The sequence below is a fragment of the Talpa europaea genome, assembly GCF_964194135.1.
Source record: "Talpa europaea genome assembly, chromosome: 9".
NCBI lineage: Eukaryota > Metazoa > Chordata > Mammalia > Eulipotyphla > Talpidae > Talpa > Talpa europaea.
The window spans coordinates 112,828,449-112,851,030 of NC_140076.1; positions in this window are offsets into that span (position 1 = coordinate 112,828,449).

A 22,582-nucleotide genomic window follows, 5' to 3' on the forward strand; every position below is an offset into this window, starting at 1 on the left:
ATTTGTACACCTTAGTGGACTTTTCAAAGGCATCTATAGGAGAAACAAACTTAGGGGACAAGTGTGTGGTGTTAAATAAGGTCACACTTGCTGGTCTTGGTGATCTCTGCCACATGACATGGCCCTATTTTTAACCGAGACAATTGGTGAATGACTCAGGAAGACTTCTGAAGCCAAATGGCAGCTTGGAGGACTAGAACTTGCTATTAACTGAAGAGAAAATAACTAATGCCATTGGCTGACACTGTCCATTTTCTGCTCTCAGTATATGGCAACCTAACAGAGCTGTCATAAACCCACTGCAAGGAGTCTCACTCTAGAGCCGAAGGAGGTATGCTGCTGATTAAATATGCCCTTCCTTCTTGTACAGAAATTAATATTGTGGGAAATGATTTTGGAAAACACTGGTTAAATATAAGTCTTGGGTGTTCCAAAGATAAGTTTATGCAATAAAGGCCATTTTCAAATGGCTGTTGCCACAGATGGTTCATTTTTGTGGGATGGGAGTGAATGGCGGTTAAAAAAAAAAAACACAAGGGCCTCCCTGGTGGCGCAAGCGGTTGCGTGCCGCAATGTGAAGCTGTCCACAGGCTCTGCAGCGCAGGTTCAATCCCGGCTGGCCGGCAAGAATCCCACATGGTGCAGCAGACCTCTCCTGTCTTGCCCACCGCTCCCCTCAGCAGTGTATTTCTTCAGTCTGCCTGTTCTGTTCCCTGCTCTGTCTCCAGTGAATCCTCTTACCCTCCCACACATCTGGCCTGTACCCCAGTTCTTGTATAAAAATAAATAAATCTTTAAAAAAAATTTATAGAGCACCATGTATCATATAAAATGTTCCAAGGGACAGACTCTGGGAAATGGTGATCTGAACTGATAACCTTCATTACATCTGAGAAAAATGAAGGGGTGGGGGATTTGAATACCTCCCTAAGAACACCTAGTTGGGGCTATATATCCCCCTTTTCCATCCCTATGGGGTCACCAGAATGTTGGCAAGACAGCATTAGATTGTTCTTATACAAACTTCATCAGAGGACTGGTACAGGCATCTACAGTACTTCCCCCAGCAAGACTTTCCTTGCAGAGTCTACAACAGACAACAACCAATTAAAACTGTTACTGTTATTCATGCATTTAATTTTCTAGTTAAGATCCTAAGTCTCCTGACATTCTCAGATGCCTCAGACATGTTGGTGCCCTTTGAGGGGAGGTGCCTTCTATCGACAGATAGTTTTACTATGATTAAGGTCATATGGCTGGTAAATCACAGAACTGGGACTTGAGACAAAGCTTTTATGGCTGCATTAAGCCCTCTTTCTGGGATGATTTTAAAAGGAGTGAACCCCATTGTGGTAATTAAGGGAATTTCAGCTGAAAAATTGGCGGGCCATGGAGACGAGTCTCCTAATCCACGCTGAAATGATCCTGAGTAGGGGGCAAGGAAGAGACTGTACCTCCTGCTACAGAAATAATGAGCAAGATGTGTTTTATTTTGAAAAGCACTTTACCTTGTTTTATCTCAAATGACTGCTTAAAAAACCCAAAGTGCTCTTGCACCCACAGTGAGCCAGGCGCATAATCCTTTGTCTAGAAAAGTACCATTTTCCAGCCTCATCAAATCCACATTGTGACTCTTTTTTTTTTTCTTTCAAGATCACAAAATGTGAGGAAGAGCTCACAGTTCTGCGGATGCAGCTAAGAATATTCGAGTCCCTTTATTGCATATTCAAAGTGTTGGCTTCGCTGCTAAGAGGCAGCCTCCAGGGCGAACTCAAATGGCTCAGTGTTTCAGCAAGGGCTGGGCCTTGGGGCTCAGGAGGGCCACATGTCTCCCTTCAGAGAGGAGAAAAAGCTGAAAAGCAGGTCAATAATTCTAGCTGTAACAAGAGTGATTGCGTTGAGGCAGCGAGTTGCAGGGGCTGGGACGCCTGGGGGCAGGGCGCTCTTTAATTTAGGTCTAGAGTCATCGTTATGTATTAAGTGCCTGTAGACTTTTGTCTAAATTTTAATAAGCTACCTATATGTTTGGCTGAGTTGATTGAATCCACCTGAATAATTTCCTGCCTATTTCAGCAGCATTAATCATATGTACTGTTTCCTGACACTTACTAATGTGGTAGGGGACATGTAGTTTCATTCTTTTTACATATACACACTCGTGCGGCTGATTGGCACTTGGAGTGGAGAAGAGAGTATATATTTCTATTTGAAATGGCCAGAGTATGTTGGTGAACTTCATGGTGAAACATGTTAGGAAAGGAATTGCGTAATGTTGGGGTATCATTTAATAAGGTTAAAATCTAAGCCTCTACCCAGTGCCCAGCAGGAAGGTTGGGTGGCCTGAATCAAATCTATTCAAATCTATTCAAGCCCCCCGAATCTTCTTGTTGGGCAAAGGGTGGAGGCCTAGATTTTAACCTTATTAAATGATACCCCCACATAATCTCAATGAGAACAATCAAAAAGATGTCTCCCTTCGTCCTAGTAGAAACATGATTAGATCTCCATGCTAAGCATTTTTATAGATGAGGAAGCAGATAAAACTCAGAGTGACTAAATCAAATTGTTAAGATCACATTAATAATAAATGTGATTTCAGAATTCAAATCTAGGCCTGAATTCGTTTAGATATATGAAAGCCATCTGAAAAGTGCTTTTATTATTCAGTGAAGCTTCTACAGACACTTCAGAAAACCTCAGGTGATCGCTCCAGCTCTCAAGTGGGGTATTATAGGTGTATTTGCATCTACCTGCATGCACGATAAGTATTGTATTATTTTGTATTTGTAAAATGAAACTGCCCATTTTTAGTTTCATTAATAGAAATTTGTATTACAGATAATGTTCGGTGTGGATACAGTTCAGATTGCTCATTCCAGTGTGTAGGCAATGCTAGCTCAGAATCTGATAGCCTTTAAAAGTCACCATGAGAACCTCCTGGCCTTTATTTGGAAGGTTAGGATAACAATATTTGAGCCTATTTGCAACGTCCAAGTTAGGGATATTATGAAAATACTTTGGGCCCCGTGAAAACAAAACAAACCTGTTGTGGTAAAAAGCGTCCAATGACTTTGTCAAGGGACCAGTTTTTGCAAATTTCCCAACCTGGTAAACTTCTTAGGAGTCATGAAAAAATGCATATAAAAATGGGGATTAACATTTTGAATGTGCCTGTAGAAATACTTCATATGGGAAAATATCTTAGTGGTTTTATTGTGCTGCATAAAGCCAAAGAAGGATTATTTTTACATAAAATCTCTCACCTAACTAGGACCACCTGGTGCACAATCGTGTCCCATAAACTGGTGATGTCCCAAATCCCCTTCCAAAACAAAAGTCACATCGAGAGTTTCCCTGTTCTAATTAGAGTCGCGGTCAGTTCTCTTTTTGTACTCTGGGGGGCTGCATCCAGCAATCTATAAAATGCACAGCCCAGTCACTGTCTGGCCAACCAGCTTCCCACTCTTTCCCTCTTCTGGCTTGTAATGTTATTATTTAAATATGTCACCCATGTGTTGAGCTTCGCCAGGAGTGGTCTCTAACCAGGTTGACACCTAAATGCGCGTAACTGATAAAAAGACTTCAACCTAATTGTAGGCCTTCTAGCTACTGTGGATTCTCTGTAGAAAGGTCTACATGCATTATTAGCAAAGGCAAATTAGAGGTTTGTCTGGGGCTTCAACCTCAGACAAGGCTGTTTAAAGTATCTAAATTTTAAGGTATCTGAAGATACTGCTAAGGGCTATTTTAAAATCTGTGAAGGTCACACTTGTGCATCTGATGATGAATACTCTCCCAGGAAAAATAGATGTACACAGTTACAGGTCCTGAGACTTTCAAAACCCATTGCTCCACAGTTGCTGAGAATTCCTATTTGAAAATGTCTCCCTACACATTGCACACACAGCAATGTTGCTCATTTCCCATATTATCAAAAACTAACATTTGTGTGTCGCAAACTTGGCATCATGTGGTGCAATAGTCAACCTCAAAGATCTAAATATTCACCAAAAATTAAAAAAATTAAAAAAGGAGAATCTGACCTCTGGCTTGAGATAGATTTGTGCAAATCTGCAGAAAGATATCTCTTACACATCTCCTGCATGTGAGTGTGGGCATGTGGGTGTGTACATGTGTGGGGTGGGGGTGTGTGTATGTCAGTAGGTGTATGCAGATTTACCAAGTATTAATATTTTGCAACATTTACTCTCATTATATACACATATATAGGAACACTTTCCTCCAATTGTCTCCAATTGTCTCAGAAGGTCCTTGAGGATATTTCTCTAAAATCCAGAATCCAATCAAGCATCACATTGCATTTAATTGCCCATCTCTTTAGTCTTCTTTACGATGAGAAGAGTTTACTGCTGCTTTCTCTGTGTCTTTTCTAGCATTGACATTTTTGAAGAATCCAGAGAAGTCGTCCTTTAAAGTGTCCCACAGTCTCTCATGATGAGGGTCCACTTCAGCCCTTTTGGCGAGAACATTCCATAAGGGGTGCAGGAACCCACTTGTAGGCACAGCAGCTCTTGCTGTTTTTGCAGCAGTGAACATAATATTGGGTTCCTCTCCCTTTAGGCTCTCTTTAGTTAAGACAACATTATTCACTCATAAGATTCTCTTTCTCTCTTTCTCTTTCTCCCCTGCTCATGCACGTGTACACACATACTTAAAAAGATCAAATTTTTAAAAATTTATTTATTTTTTAATATATTTTTTACATCATCGTTCATTTTTAAACAATGTTTGCTCCCAGCCCCAACACTCAGGTGTAGTCCCCATAGAGTTTCCTTCCCCAATGCCCCCCCGGCCCCCCCCTCTCTCCCCCCCGTGTACCATCACCTCAGTCCCCTGTGCTCCTCCCTCCCTCCCTCTGACCCCTCTCCCTCCCTCCTCCTCCCCTGCAGGATGTCTCTGGTTTATAATTGTCTGTTTTTGTTTTGTTGTGTTTTGTATTATTATATTTTTCCCCCGATGTCTCATTTGGTTCCCCTATATTCCTCCTGTAAGTGAAACCATCCGATGTTTTTCAAAAAGATCAGATTTTTGAAAATATATCTATTCTTATGATCCTGTGAGGTTATTTTGGGGGACAGTACAAGTCCATTATTTCACTGACCCAGTCTTGGAAGGACTTGACGAAGGGGGAGAGATTCAGAAAGCGATCAGGCGTCCAAGGGTTCATGGTCTTGGATGAGAGGAAACTGGAACTCTCAAGTGGGTGAGTGTGGGTGAAGCAGAACCAGGTCAAAGGCAGCAAGAAAGCGAGGCCGTGGGGAAGCAGCTGAGAGAGTGACGTGGACCCCACAAGACTGACAGAAGATACTAAGGCGAAGAATTCTAGATGCAGTGCTAATTAAGACTTTTAGTAGTTTACTAGCGTTTACCCTTGGCAAGCTACAGCTTTTTGTTTCTAAGAAATAAAAAAGGAGGAGAGGGCTTGAAAAGCCTCTTGGACAGAAAATAGCACTGAGAGAAACAATATTTTGATGAGTTAGTGCTAAATGAATTAGAAACATGTGGACTGAATTTCCCTTGAAATACAAATGGATTGAATAATTAATGGAAAAAGCACTTGGCAAAATGTACTTGAGGTTTTTATTGAACCCAAACCAAAACATTTGAAAATATTTTGAAATATGTGAAAAGTACAATATACATCTGGATTTGCCCAACCCTAGTAAGGATACAGGAAATATTATTTTTATTTAACATTTATATGATAGCTGCAGTGTGCCTCAATCCTAAGGTATTTCTTACAACAGCTCTGTGGTCTAGGTTGTAATTATTATTTTCATTTGGGGCAAGAAATTTACCAGCACCCCACAGTGGACTTCAAGGAGAACCTTCTATTGGTCTGTGTTCTTTAGAGGTTTTTGTTGTAGGAACACTGGACCAGCAGACATAAAATTTGAGTCCAATTCCTTTAATTCTTTTTGGACCAATCGCATTGTACAATCAATCTCCACGGTGATTTTGTCATTATGTAATGTCTCCCTTTTGCCTATTTAGGTATTTTGACTTCAGTGCTATTATGCCAGATCTTACTATCACCAGCTCTCTTTGATGACTATTTGCCAATTAGTCTGTGGTAGAAAGAATAATGATCCCCCAAAGAAATCTACATCCAAATCCCCTGGAACACATGACTATGTTATATTACACCACAAAGGGAAATTAAGGCAGCATTGAGGTTGCTAATTAGATGACCATAAAATAGGGAAATGATTGTGGGTAATGTAACTGCAAGGATTCTTAACTGTAGAAGAGGGATGCAGAAGAGAGAGAAGTCAGGTCAGACTCATGTGCTATGAACAGGACCAAGCCGTCTAGTTGGCTTTCAAGACAGGAAGGAGGATCACAAGTCAAGGGACCCACTTTGGACTAAACCTACAGATCTGTTAGGTCATGAATTTGCTGTTCTTTAAGTCACAAAATTGGTGGTAATTTGTCCCAACAACAATGGAAAACAAGTACATATCCTATAACCTTTATTTTGAACCATTCTATGCATCCTATGTCTCCTGTGAACAGCATTTGCCTAATTTCTTATTTTTTTTAAAAGATTTATTTATTTATTGATACAAGCACTGGGTACAGTCAGAAGCGCAGGAGGGTGAGAGAATTCACCAGAGCCAGAGCGGGGAACAGAACAGGCAGACTGGTGAAGTACACTGCTGAGGGGAGCAGCGGGCGGCCGGGGAGGTCTGCGCGCCATGTGGGACCCTCGCCGGTGGCCAGGAATCGAACTGGCGCTGCAGAGGCTGCGGGCAGCTTTGCAGCTCAGGGCTCAACCGCTGCGCCACCAGGGAGGCCCCATTTCTTAGGATTCTTGACCCACTTGAATTATTTCTACCACATGATTTTGCCTTGATTTTTTAATTTTACTTTCATTTCTGTTTTGTAATTTTAATCACACATTCGTTCAAAACATACCAATCAAGTAAATGTCCATGTGCTAGAAACTTTCTAAATTATTTCATATCCCATTTACAGATGAAGATTAGAGCTTTAGAATATTTCTGAAGGGCCTCCCTGGTGGTGCAGGGGTAAAGTCTTAGTACTATCAAGCTATCACCAGCTGTTGAGGCATGAGTTCCATCCCCGGCCAGGGAGCTGACCCACACAGCACAGCAGACCTTTCCTGTCTCACCTGCTGCTTCACCTCAGCAGTGTATTTCAGTCAATCTGCCTGTTCTGCTCCCCACTCTGTCTCTGGTGAATCCCCTCACCCCCCATCTCTTGTCCACACCCAGCTCTTGTATGCATAAACAAATTATTTATTTATATAGATTATTTATATATATACATAAATATTTTTATGCATATATATTTTATTTATATATAACTGGCAAATTTTATATATATAAAGAATACTTGTGAGCACCACTGTCCTCAGAGAATAGAGCTGTGCAAAGATAGGCCAGAGCCCAGGACACTGTGCTGAGCCCAGCAGAGCTACAAGTTTCTATGGCCCTTTTCTCACCCAGGGCTCTTTCTAGTGTAAACTCACACCACCTTTGCTCTTATTTTCTGTGCTGTTTCTTGTACAGAGCAAGTATGGGGATTGAAAAAAATGTTTCTAGGAAATAATTGTAATATTATCTATGATTTTCTTTCTGACCTTGCTAGAACCATTTTTTTCCCTAAATTTGTTTTTCTTTATTGCAATTTGTTTTTTCCCCAATACATATGATCGTGCATAGCCATGATTATAAACCAAATCCTAATACTCTGCTCAATTAAGTGTGCATCAGATAGCACTCCACTAGTCTGAAAGAGATTAAACATCACCTTTTCTAGATGTGACAATTTAGGCATAGACTATGTGAGCTTGAACAGACCTAAGGGATCATCTAATCGAATCATCTCATTTTACAGCTCAGGAAATGAAGTTCCAGAAGATCAGTGGCTCAGCTGTTCCCACTGCTAATCAGCCAGGGCAGGTCTAGAACCCTGGTCTTCTGACTGAAGAGATGATGCCCTATCCATGATACAGAGAACCGGCAATTGAATTTTTTTTAAATATTTATTTTATATATTCTTTTTTTTAACTTCTTTTTCTTTTCTTTTCTTTTTTTTAAGATTTATTTATTTATTTACACAAGCACTGGGTAGTCAGAAGCCAGGAGGGTGAGAGAACCCACCAGAGCCAGAGTGGGGAGCAGAGCAGGCAGAAGGACCGAAGCACACTGCTGAGGGGAGCAGCGGGCGGCAGGAGAGGTCTGCGCGCCATGTGGGACCCTCCTCCGGTGGCCGGGGAGCAGCCGGGGATTGAACCGGCGCCGCAGAGGCTGCGGGCAGCTTTGCAACCCAGCGCTCAACCGCTGCGCCACTGGGGAGGCCCTATTTTATATATTCTTTACATCATTTTTCATTTTTGCACAATGTATGCATTTTCATCTTGGTGATATTCCCCATACAATTCCCACCACCCCCCATTTTGACTCTACTCCCTCCTCCCCTCTCCCCCCATAGTGTGTCTCTGGTTTATAGTTGCTTGTTGATTTTGATTTTTTCTTTATTATAATTAGTCTATTTCCTGGCCCCTAATTTAGGTTTTCTGGATTGGAAGAATTAACATTATCAAAATGGCCATCCTACCGAAAGCAGTTTACAGATGCAATGCTACTCCAGTAAAAATTTCAATGATATTCTTCAAAGAAATAGATACCACTCATGGCATCTGCCATAACACACCAGGAGCTGTCGGGCTTCCTGGCCTTCTCTGGCTGTAGTCTCGGCTATGAGCCACACACCGCATCCACCCCCAGGATGCACTCACTCTGGGACTGGCAATTCTATACTGTTGGGGGTAATCGCCCAGCCCTCAGGGTTTCTGTCTGCTGTCGCTCCAACACTCAGCTGTCACAGCCACCAATGCGACTCACAGACCCCTGCACTCAGGCTAACCCACTGCATAAGCACCTGGGTCGGGGATCCAAACTCTACATGCGGCCTCTCTTGGCTCCCTTCTTCAGCTTGGGCTATACCCCAAGGCATGTTCCCCACCCGTCCCCCAAGAACAGGTTCCTCAGCTCCTCACCCTCACTCGACAACAAGCAGGGCATCACCCACAGGTGATTTTACGAGACTCACTGGCCTTCCTCAGCTTACCTAGTGCTTAACAGCCACTCAGGGCTTCCCAAACTCAGCATCAGCACCAGCTTTTGCCTTCTCAGTTGGCTTTTCTCCTCTGCCTGGCTGCTGGGCATACACAGGATGCTTTTGACCACCAAGGCCCACTGGCCACCCCCCAGATTCCCATCTCGGGGGTTGTACAAACAATCCTCCCCCAGGGTCCCAAAACAACAATAACTTGCCAAAGTTCCTCCACCTTCTGGCGGGATTGTCAGTCCAAGTCCATCAGTCCAAGTCCATTAGGCCTCTCCCTGCATCAGCACTGGCGAGCTCCGAATCGTGGTCCTCTCTTCCCCTGCGATTCTGCTGCCTCAGGGGTCGTTGGCTGGTCCTCTCGGGCATCTCCCCCTCCAGGCATGGTCTCAGCCCGCAGCTCCTGGATCTTGTCCATCTCCTATGCCACCACAACACGTCCAGTGTTGTCACAGGTTCTCAGTCTGCTACTCCTGAGGTCTTCGGAGGCCTCCAGACCCGTCTGCATGGAGCATCTTGCCGACTTACACCAATTGTAAGGGCAGGATTGAGCCACAGTGCAGGTTTTCTATGATCCCATGCAGATGGGGTAAAGGAGGAGAGTCCTGGAGACCTCGGTGGATTTTGCTGGCTTTTATTGGGATTTAGCAGTTACATGACAGGCAGGGGTGCTGGGGAGCCGAGAGGCTGGCAGGCCCCCCAGCCCCCAGCAAGTCCTCACTCTATCTGGGCTCTCTGGTGATCTCTGGTGGCCTTGTTCTCTTGGTGCTTCTGCTTCTCTACTTCTTTCGTTCTGCTTCTATTGGCGTCCCAGTGACGCCAACCTTAAAAGCCCAGTCTTAGCCCAGGTGAATCCCATCTACCTAGGCCCACAGCCTACTCCAGGTGTCCGCCATCAGGCATGCATTCAGGACCACAGGGTTCCCTCATCTATCCTAACGGCAGGAGGGCAGAAAAGCCTGATACTTTTTACCTTACCCTACAGGGTGGCGCTTGGGAGACAAAGAAGAGGATATGATGGGGGGATGAGGGTGAGGAGAGATATGAACAAGGGATTGCAATAAGGCAAAACCACACACAACAAAGAATGCAGGGCACCGGCACCAGCACCAGCCTCCCACTGCCTGGCTTGCTCATCTCTCCCCTCCGCCATCACTTACAGAAGGTCATGCCCCAGAGTGTGGCAGCTGGAGGGTTTCTCTGTGCTGGAAGCTGCCTAGTGGTGTTCTGGGAACCACTGTGTGTGATTGGACCTGGGAGTGACAATGGCAGCCCCATCACAGCAGCAAGATCTGGGGCAGCAGTGGTGGTTCCTGGGGCTCTAGTCTTGCCATTTTTCTCCTCTTGTGCCCGGCTGTGTAGCGCGACCTACATCACAACCTGCAAGGGACACAAGGCCTAAAGGCTGGCCCTGGAGCCAGAAACCACTCTCAACTGCACAAGTGTTAACACCTCCCAGCATCATCTACACCTGTTCCTATTAACCTGTTGGGGGGAAACAACAGTCCTTTTTTGTTTTAACTAGCATTTCTTAAACTGCTTGTGAGAGCAAACATTTTTGGTGTACCGATCATTTTTACTTCTTCATTTTGGACCTGTCAGTTCATACGCTTAGTCCCCTTTTCTGCCTGTGTGTTGGGCAATTTTTTTAATGTGAAATCAGATTTTGTTTGCCTTGCTAGCTCCCTGCTTGTTTGATATAAAGTTCCTTTCTCACAGCAGTTTTATCTTTTGTGAGGAAAATTATCCAACAATTGGAAACAGGCCTCGGACTACAAGATAGCTGTTTAGGGTAGAGCCTGAGATGACTTTGTAGTCTATTGTCTATCTTACGTCTAAGAATAAATGAATTATTTTTTGTACAGTAGAACCGTAAGCACTTACCGTCTAGCAGAACATGTAACTAAACGATTTTTAGAACTGTCAGATATTAAGCAGTTTTATATCGAGCCATCAGTTTATTAAATTGCCTATAATTCAGCTTCCCCTCCATATTTAAGACCATTTTTAGACTTTACTGACTCCCACAGTAAAAAAATGAGTTAAATAAGGTCTTTGCTGAGTGTTCATTTTATATATGCCTGAGAGTCATGATTTTACTGTTCAAAAATTTTATTTTAACGCTATTGGCTTTGACAATTTCCCCCCAACTCCATTACCACTCATTGGTTTTCCTTAAAACAGGGGAATTTCAAAGTTTATGTTCCTAGAATCAGGAAGAACAGATGCTGACCCTTTCTATTCTCTCCTAGCTGCTTCCTCTTTAAGGTTAGGATGGAAACTCCCACCCCAAAGAGCCCAGCTCCTGGTCCCTTATTTTTACTGAAAGCACAGGGTTCTTCCCACGAAGACTGCCAGGACTCACTAGCCTTACATTTTCTGTTTCCAGGTGGCTGCGGTGCAGTTTTTACAGCCCTACTTTCCATCTCACTCAGCTTAATTTTAATGACTGCCTCTTTCCGGGGGTCTTAGTGAGCTGTTCCAGGAAGGGTTATAACCTACATTAAGCAATAATCATTAAAAAAAAAAGAAAGATAGGGAAAAATAGATCCCTCCTGTTTACACATCCAAACCAAAGGGCACAGTGAACAAGATTCTTGGCTGACTTGAGAAGGATGTTACCTGAGTCATTTCTCTGGGGGTGGGGTGGGGGGTTTCCCTGCAGCCCTACCCTGAGTGCTGTCTCTGCCTTGCATTCCTCACCCCCACCTCCACCAACAAACAAGCCCCTTATATGCCACTGCAGGGATTTTATTTAGGCGTAAATATAATCCTTTCAATCTCCTAATTAAAATGGGTCCTCCCACTGCTGTGGGAATATAAGCAAAGTCCCTCCCAGTGACTAACATGGCCCTGCAGCTCTGGTTTCTCTAGAACTTAGCAGATTTAGCCCGAGAGACAGACCCACACACTCTTCTTCCGAGCTGTTGTGACTGTCACCCAGCCCTGGCTATCTGAGGCTCTGCCACCTCCATGCCATGGCTGTGTCCTATCTGCCCAGGGCGTCTTCCCTCTTCTCCAGCTAATTCAACCCACCTTCTCTTAGAGGAGTGTCCTAATAGCCCCTTCCAAGGAGGACCCAAGTCAGTGCTTTTTGGCACCCATAAGTAACGCAAATATTGCAGCACCGCACTGCTTTATAATCATTGCTTTTATTCTGTGACATTCTCAGAGCACATTGATAAGGCAGGAGCTAAGTTTTACTCTTTCTATTTTTGCACCCCCAGGATTTATCCCGATGTGTTACTGCACGGGATGTTCAATAAATGTTGGTGGTTGACCTCAACGGATGACTTATACTCTTTAGCTACACAAAGTTCCTTCAGACTACACAAGAAATGTTAGATATCCTTACAGTGACGTCAATGATTATCAAAAATGTACACATTTCAATAGCCTCCTCTCATTAAATTTATTTTGTGAATATTGTCTGAGCCCACCAGTGTATGAGTTGCTTCACATGAAGTCAGAAGACAGAGACACAGAATATTTGATCAATCTGCTGTGCAAAGTATTTCAGGGAAGAGAGAGTATCTTGGTCTTCTCTTTAACCCCCTGCAGGACCTAATATATAATTAGTCATTTACCAAGTGCTCAGTAAATACTTGTTTGATTGATAGTTGAAACATACAGAGTCAGAGCTACAAAAAAAACTCCCAATGTAATTTAAGTGGAGACATTTGGTGATGCAACAGGGAAAGTGGGAAATCATTCAGGAAGCATCTTACTGGGGTCATCTTGTCCAAGTCCTCTACATTAGAGAGAATGGACCAATTCACTGCCTCGTCTACACAGCAATACTCATTCCTAAACTTTTAACTTTTCACGAGTCTTTTCCTACGTGAAATCCTATACAACGTGTACTTGTACAACAAACCATATCTCCGGCTTTAATCTGTTTCCTAAACTACAAACTGTCTGGACCTAAATGTTTAGAAATTACCTTGCACATCCTACGTGCAAATACGAAGTAGTACATGGAGGAAAAAGCAAACACTAAGTAAGAGCAGTTTGACTAGGTGAGGAAGTTGGGAACTAGAAAGATGGGATGTATGTCAAATAAGACAACAATTTAGATCTTCTAAGATAGGAAGACATGTGCCGTTCAAAGAATTTAGGAATGGGAACATCCTTTAGTTGGGACACTAGGGATGATAGAGCGATTTGATGAGAAATATGTCTGCTTTAGCTGCTTCCTACATCCTCCAGCTCTACCGGGGACTAACCCAAGTAGATAATGGAAATTGGTATTGACAACAGGGATTCTACTTTAAAAACACACACACTTTGCTTATGAAGAACTTGAAGGAAATAACTGGCATCAGTCACTCAAGAGTCTGTTGCACTTGAGTGCAATATAGTTATTTCATACACATGTCTATCTCTCCAATAATTTAAATATTTCTTAAAGCAGAAAAGGAATATCATTTTTTTTGACTAAGTATCTTGCTTAGTGGCTAATACAAGGTGGCATTCAAAAGTGTTTATGAAATAAATTATTGGACACATGGGAATGTATAAATATCATCCCCATGGAGTGAATTCTTCTTTTTTTTTTTTTTAAAGATTTATTTATTTATTTATATAAGCACTGGGTACAGTCAGAAGCACGGGAGGGTGAGAGAATTCACCAGAGCCAGAGCGAAGAACACAACAGGTAGACTGATGAAGTACGCTGCTGAGGGGAGCAGCGAGTGGCAGGAGAGGTCTGCGCTCCATGTGGGACCCTCGCTGGTGGCCAGGGATCGAACCGGTGCTGCAGAGGCTGCAGGCAGCCTCACAATCCAGCGCTCAACCGCTGCACCACCGGGGACGCCTACCATGGAGTGAATTCTAAGAAAAGATTCTTCCTTGATCTGACGTCTGGAAGGACAAATAAAAGAATGAATGAATGAGAAGAAAATTTCTTAGTTTCTTCCTTGAGGACTGATCATGACTATAGTTATTGCACACAGGACACATACAGGCAAAAAATGTCTAAATTTGTGTGAATGTGCACTTTTAGCTAGGGAGGGTACTAAAAGCGTGGTCCTTCAAGATGCAGCATTCAAGAGAAGCTGGTTTAATAGCAACTCATGGATCCAGAAGATGAAAGCAGGAATGCAGGAACAGAGCTGGCCACATGCAGATAAACAAGATTATTTCAGAAACTACAAAGAGCAGATACCCATTTAAGCCAACCATTTACACACAGCTGGGCAGCAACTACTGTAGGGGACCAAACCAGACGGTCATGTGAAAACTGGCCATAACTCATGCTAACTCAGGCCTCTATCTGCACAAGAGCTTTCAATGTTCTTCCCATCAAGACACACATATAAAATGATCATGTAGCCATTAACAAGAAATGGTTGGAAGCTCTGCTGCAATAGATGATGAAAATCCAGGCTAATCAAGGAGACAACCAAGAGTAGACAAGGGGAAGATGATGTTATATAAAGGGGTTTTGATGTGATTTTTTAGGAATTCATCACATCTGAAGATTTTTAATCAAGGCATCTGATTTTTATTTTGAGGCATTCGGGTAGTCTCTTGAAGAATGAAGTTGAGGGGACAAGTTTGGAGCAAGAGGGATAAGTGAGAGAAATGATAAAGATCTGAACTCAAAGGCTGAAAAGAAAAAGGTACAAAAAAGAGAAAATTTTTAGAAAAAACAATGGAAAAGGGAGGCACTCAATCATCTTCTAAGTGCCCACCCTATTTGATGAAATACGGTCCTATATTTTCTAACACTAAAAGTTATAAAAACATGCGTTTCACAAGTAGAATATAACATTAATGCTATTTTGAACATTTCATTTTAAAGTACCAATTGCAAGTGAAAATATTGAAAAGCAAATGTGTATTTCTTTGAGCTCATGGAAGAAGTCAAGACAGGAGGGATGAAGTAGAAATCCTTAGTTTACTAAAGGTTGTCACTCAAAATCATGGAACTGCATAAAATCACATAAGGTGCTCAGCACTAACTTCCCATCAAAATACCCTACGAGGTTGAAATACTGTTGCTACCCAGGGACCATTCACAGTCAAGGAGTCAGAATCTCTGATCTAAGACATTGTTTCTACTATTTATTATTTGCTTAATCTCCCTGTGATTTTAATTAGCAACCAAAGTTAAGAATTGCTGAATAGGTCCAAGAAGTTTGGTGATGGGGTAGGGCCAGTCTTATTTGAATAAGAGTAGAGTTTCTCAAAATGAACATTTGATTTGATTAGTCTTTCCCCTGGTCCCTTATTTAGGTTTTCTAAATTCCTGCTATGAGTGAGACCATCCGGTATTTTTCTTTTTCTTTCTGGCTTATTTCGCTGAGCAGGATCCCTTCCAGCTCCATCTATATTGCTGCAAATGGCATGAGTTTATCTTTTTTGATTGCTGAGTAATATTCCATGGTGTATACGGACCACATCTTCCTGAGCTACTCATCTATTTTTGGGCATTTGGGTTGTTTCCAAAGCTTAGCTATTGTAAACAGTGCTGCTGTAAACATAGGGGTGCAGGTGTCCTTCCTGCCTCTGACAGGCTCAAGGTCCCGGAAAGTGGATCTGCGATTCCTATCCCCTCAAACTACTGGTCCCTCAGTAGTTCTGCTTCCTACTAGCCTCAGTTCTCCAGACTGACCTGACAAAATCAGGCAGCAGCCTAAATTCAGTGATTTCAGAGAGTCAGGGGAACTTTTAATTGAACATTGTCCTTCTCTTTGCTCTGCTGGCTGAAATTCTTACACAAAGGCTTTTAGGGGGAGGGTAGAGAGGAAGAGACAGTGGCTGTGAAAAGGTGCATTTGGATTTTCCAGAGAGACGTATTTTAAGGATGTGGCTCAGGTCATTGCAGAGAATGGCAAGTCCAAATATACAAGACAGGCTGCAGGCTGGAGACCCAGAAAGGAGCTGATGTGATGGCCTGGGGCCGTGGGCTATGTGTGAGGAACTTCCTTCTGTCTGGGGGAGATCTGTTTTGTTTTTTTAAATTCTATTAGGACCATAAATGGACTGGATGAGGCCCACCTACATGCATATTATGGAGGGCAATTGCTTTTCCCAGAGTCTTCTATTTCAAATGTTAATCTCATCTACAACACACTTTCACAGATATTTAGAAGAATGTTTGACCAAATACCTCAGTATTGGGGTCTAGCCAGGTTGACATCAGAAATTAACCATCACAAAAGGCAGGTGGCATTTGAAACAGGTAACAAATCCATCAAGAAATTAATGTGTTGTGGAAATTATTTTGCTCCCACCTGAGTCCTTAAATGCTCTTCAAGGACTTTCTCAGGTGACTTTTCATTTTCCCAAAAGATGCTCTTTAAAGCTTTACAGTGCAGGGCCTCCCCAGTGACGCAGCAATTGAGCACTGGGCTGCAAAGCTCCCGGCCACCAGTGAGGGTCCCACATGGCACTCAGACCTCTCCTGCTGCCCGCTGCTCCCCTCAGCAGTGTACTTCGTCAGTCTGCCTGTTCTGTTCCCCGCTCTGGCTCTGGTGAATTTTCTCACCCTCCTGTGCTTCTGACTGTACCCAGTGCTTGTATAAATAAATAAGTAAATCTTAAAAAATAAAAAAAGCTTTACCCTGTAAAGAGCTCTGATTGACATGTAAGCAATGCACAGCTCTCAGGTGAATAACTCAGACAATTCAAAAACATTTCTGTCTAGAAAGTTCTTGTCTGTTATTATGGTCAGTTTGTTTCAAACGCTCCTCAGAAGGAATTTGCTGCAGATGTGTGTCCCCTGACCACCAGGTGCCGGCGATCAGGTGTTTGTTGTTCTGGCCATGTCCTTCGGCATAGCCCAGGTGCCAGTCACCGCTCTCGGCAGAACTAGAAATAAGCAGTCAGATATTCCCAGGTAAGACAGGCCTTGCCTTTCCCATTCTGTTCACAGTGCTTGTCTGGGACCATAAAGTATGTGAGTCTTGGATACACCTGGCTTTTAAAAAATCTATATAGGGTGGTGAGGAGAGGGCAGCAGGGTGTGGGGCGGCACCATTGTGCTCAGACAGGCCACCACTCTCTGCCTGTGGCTCCTCCGAGCCACCTGCCTCCTCTGCTCTTCAGTTCACTCACGTGTAAAAAGGGGTCATGATGGAACTTACTTTCTAGAGTGATCAGAAGAACCACATGAGACGTCCTCACAGAGTAACACTTATTAATATTATTACCATTATTTTTGTAGTAGTTGTTGCAGTAGTGCTTTTGTTGTTATTTACCCGAGTGCTTTTTCAACAGATCACCCACCAGGAAGGACTTATCTCACTGTTTTGGGGTAAAACATGAATTGCTTGTGTCTCACTTAGCATCTTCAAAGCTGATACCCAGTTTCTGGCTCTGATCCATGCCTCCAGCAGCGTGCTTCCTTCATTCGGATGTCTCTCCTGCGTCAACCAAGACTAGACCCTGCCTATTTTTCACATCTTCACTGTTATGTCAGTGAGGTGCCTTCCTTCTAACGTGAAATTAGCTAGGCTCAGCAGGTTGAGATGCCCTAAGCTTTTACAATACTTTACTCTCTCCCGCTCCTCTTATTTAGAGTGTAGAGTCAGTCTCAGGCAGACACTGCCTGGTGGCTGGGGACCAGCAGAGCTTAGAGTAAGGCTGCTGGGGACCACGAGGGCCGGGGCTTCCTGGGGAGAGGAACCGTGTTTGCCAGGTGTCCTGGCCAGCTTCCAAGTTTGGCTCAGTGAATTTTACCTCCTGAAATTCCCCCCTGTCTGTTCAATTGGATATGGTGTTCCTCTTGGCTTCCCGTCCCAAACCGAGGTCTGTGGGACTGTGGCGCACTGCACGGCAGCTGCTGCATTCCTCCACCGAGGTGCTGCGTGCCCCGTGCAGTGTGGGGCCCAGCAAGGGGCCCAGGAGCAGCTTGGGCAAGGTATCAGTTTGCAGAATATTTGGGGAGCCTGTGGGATGAAGGCCGCTAGGCAGCGCAGGGATGCCGTCGTGGTGACATGTGCTGATTCATTTGCTGTCTCTAGAAATGTCAGGGGCCTTAGCCATGTGGACCGAAGCCCGTGCTCTTGCTCGTTCTGCCAGCCTGAGAGCAGGGCGAGAGGCCTGGCTTTGTGGAGCTCACAGCGGGATGCTCTGATTGACAGGAGTGGGGACACCAGGGCTGTGTTTCACTGCTCTGCCTCGCCAGGTGGGAGAGGCCTCCCATGCACCCGTGCTCAGAGAGGGTGATAGGGGCTTCTAGGAACTCTAGCCCATTGGATTACCTTGCATTTCAGGATTTATATTTTTTGGTGGAATGCTAATGATCCATCAACAGGAGGGATGAGACCAGCGCAGTCATGACAAAAATGAAATCTTACACACTGACAGTGAAATCAAAGCACTTGCCCTGGGTGAGCCTTCCTTGCTGCAGACAGGGAGGGACAGAGAAAAACCATTTGGGATATCTGATTTTATGACAACAACCTGGGCTCTACTTATTTTTAAAAAAATAAAAAAAGAACCTAAAAATATCAACTTCAAGTCCTGGGAATAAGAGAGTGTACCTTCTGGAACTCTCAGGCCTTGAAATCATTCAGAGACTGTCCCTTCCCCAACTGCTTCACACATTTCAGAGTGTAGCCTGGGATTTCAAGATTAATGCCCTAGTGGTTGTAGAAGAAACCATCTGGTGATTACTTGTCACTCATATGACCGTGGAGACTCGGTTTGGGAAACTGGACCTAATTTGCTCCAATGAAGTCAGTCAAGGACTTGAACTTGAACCACAAATATATGAAAAGTGCTGGAGCTACATAGATGTATTTTCTCTCTTCTTTCAACATCCTTTCCTTTCCTGCATAGCCTTCACGCTTCTTTCTTCCTGTTTTAACATTTTGTTCCATGTACTTTATTTCACCCCAATTTCATGGCTGAGAAAGCAGAAAACAGTACTTCAGGAAGATAGTGAACTACTCTTGCTCCCCAAAGCAACCCTATAGAAATCACAGAAGTCAAAGACACTAACTTTGCTCAACATCCCTGAAGAGGACCAAACAGAGCACCAGGGGACAGAGCGAATCTGTCAGTCCTGAGAAAAAACAATGACATTCAGGTCAGTCCCCAAAGCCCTGTGGTGAGAGCCTGGAGAGTGGACAGGCACCCCATTAACCCCTTCCTTTCCAAACCTTCAGGACTGACAGTCAACATCCGAGGAAACTATTACTTCACAGCATTGCTTCTTGTGCCCACTCCCATAAGCCTGACCACTTGCTTCTCTCCCCAGAATTCTTGGCTTCTATTTTCAGTTTTCTCCTTCCAGACTGGACCAATTACTATTTTTGTCACAGCTCAACAGCCCATGAAGAGTTATACCTCAGGCCATTCTCCTTCCATATAAATTGAGTTACAAGTGTCTTGTTTGCAGTTTTCCTCACCAGGGAAATTTCCCTCATCATTATTTTCAAGAGCTTCCCCTGAGTACATTAGTGTGGCAATAATTCGCTTCTAGTATTATGTCAACTCACCTGTGCGCCAGGCCTGGGCGTCCTGTCCCATTTCAACTGGCTGTAGTGACCAGCGTCACCAGTGACACAGGCTATGTCGAGGAAGAAGATTCTGCGTGTTCCTTGACCATCAAACCATCTGTCCATGCAATTCCTTGTACCTCTTGACTCTCTCCGACTTAATCCTGTATGTACCATTTCCATTTCACGATGGATTCCTTCTACTCTTTCTTGATCAAGGTGGTGGATCTGAAGAGAGCAAAAACTGGTCACATATTCACATGCTATCCCATGTTATTCACATGCTATCCCCTCAGCCTACTGGGACCTAAGGGTGCAGATCATGTCCACAGCAGACATGATTTGTTCTGGAATTTTAGAAGCCTGCCCTGAAGATTTCCTTGTGCCTGCTATTGGAGTTTCTACACTGCACCTTCATCCAGTACCCTACCCACTCAGATCCCTCTTCCTAGTGTATGCTAGATCACATGCAAGAGAAACTGATGCAAACTTTTTTTCTTTTTCTGGGTCATACTCAAAACTGATACCCTTCTGAGTTACCTGGTAAGTAGATGAAACATTATTCCCAACTATGCTATATGCCACCCTCCAGTTTGATAAAGGACCACCATGCACTGTGCCCCTTTCTTAGGGGTGAAGGCCCAAGGTGTAGTAAATCTTTGCCATAGTGAGAATGTCTCTGCATGCCTCATGCCACTGCACCCCTAACAACTCCACCAATGCTGATGGCTCCTGAATTCTCATGAGGTTATTTCTTCCCCTCTGACTTACACATGTCTCTTTAGGCATCTATCTCCCACTCTCCACATTCCATACTCATTCTCACAGTGACTTATGGCGATGCAAGCAAAGGTCTCCCCACCACTAATGTTGAACAAACTTACAAAACAATTTAATGATTTATAATCTTGAGTTTTCCAGGGTTTGGGGAATTGTCACTCCTAAGCATTGATAGTGAAACTGTAAGTTGGTACATTTCTACAGGCAGTATAACAATTTCTCTATTGATGTCTATAATGTGTAAAAATATATGTAAATATATGTATAGGTATAACTTACAACACATAAATACGTTAACTTAAATAATGTATGTGTGTATGTAACATAACTATCACATCTGTAAAACCTCTTATCAATCATCTCATTTCTTCATCTTTATCCTAAAGAAATGTGAGGACAAGGAAACACAGATAAGAGCACTTTGACTGTAGAACTGTATAAAAAAGATTTAAAAAAGAAGACTAAATGCCATCTAGCAAGGACTCACAAATAATTTATCACACATAATCTCATACAGTGAAATAGTATGTCCCCACAGAAAATTATAATGTAGAATTATTTTGACATGCTGTAGAATAAAATAAATATGATTTTATAAAAATACTACTTCCTTTGGAAGGTGATCCCTGACTCCTTACATTAAATAAAATTCCTTGCAATCTATACATATAACCCCTGAATTTCCCATATGCAACACTAACTTCTCATTCAAATTCTGTTGCTATCTCATTCAAATATCTCTTTCTACACCAAAACAGCAAGCTCTAAGATGGGTTGTTTTTCTCTGCATCTCGGTTTTTAGAACTGTGCATATTGCGTTCAGTGAAATGGATGTGACTTTAATAGTGTCTTCTCATTTCCATAAAACATGTCTGCATATTTACACATTTGCCTGGAGCCACGCCTGGAGGGATGTGCCCTGACGAGTAAGCAAAGCTTTCTCTGCAAGATAGATTTTGAGTAATTGCTATTTTCTTCTTTATATTCTTCTGTGGTTTATGAAAGTTCACTCATGTGGCAAATACAGAGAAACGAAACAGAGGAACTGACAAAATTAAATGAAAACAAACCCCAGAAATCCAACTGCAGAATTGAGGCTACTAGAAGGGGAGGGGAGATAGGGGACAAAGAGGGGACACTGGCCTAGGGTACAGGATTGTGGGTGCTTTGATGGTGGGGGTGAGATGATGACATACACCTGAGAACATGTGACCTGGTGCCCCATGTCATAGCCAATGCTGAAAACGAATGTTACTTCAAGAAAGAAAAACAAATAAGTACAATTTGTCTGAACTGTTTTCCACAAAACAATTAAAATCAATTATTTGTCTTTTACGGAACATTTGGTATTTTTGATGCGATGAATGTTAGTGCTTTTCTCATAATAAAATACATTTAGTATGATCCAACATTTAGCACAATCCAAGACATTGTACTTTCTTTCTCTCCCACACATGTGGCTACTTGATATCAGACCAAAACAATCACAGGAGGAAACAGTAAGTCTTGGGAGATGACTCCTCTTGCTCCAGCACTGTCACAGCCAGCGATTTTCTGAGTTGGCCGCTGAGTCAACAAAAGAGCTCCTGTGCTCCTTATTGAAAGTCCATTGCCTTAAGATCCCAACCCAGACCCAAGCTCTGCAGCTCTGCCTCTTCCTCATACCTATTGCACATTCATATCTGCAGAGTAGAATTTAAGTGGCCACATCAGTAGGACAAGCTGGCTCAGGTGCAGTTACAGCTCCCAGACCAGGCACTTAACACAAGGGCTGAATTTTCTTTCTCACGGCACGTCCATCACGTTGACTAAGCTCTTTGCGTCCTCCTCACTCTGGGACAAGAAAGATGGAGCAGCCTCTCTCTGGAGCACTGGTTTTCACCCCCAAGAGAGGGAAAGGCAGAGGTGGCATATTGTACCCAGCTCCTAAAAAATCCCCGGAAATAATATTCTACTAAAATCTTATTAGTTAAAATGTTTGGAAAGCTCAAAAGGAGAACGAAAAATATTTTGCTTTTTGGCAATAACTATCACAGCAGTAGCCTTTTATACACTCAAATTTTAATTCAACCACCTTATTTCTAGATCGTGTGAAAATATCTATTCAAATAATTTCCTGCAGGCTTACATTAGGGTTTAAGGATGCTGCCTGCTAAGGATATGGGATTTGGTAGCTGCACAGTCTTTAATAACACTAACTTTATCACACATGATCAAAGAACTTCATAGAT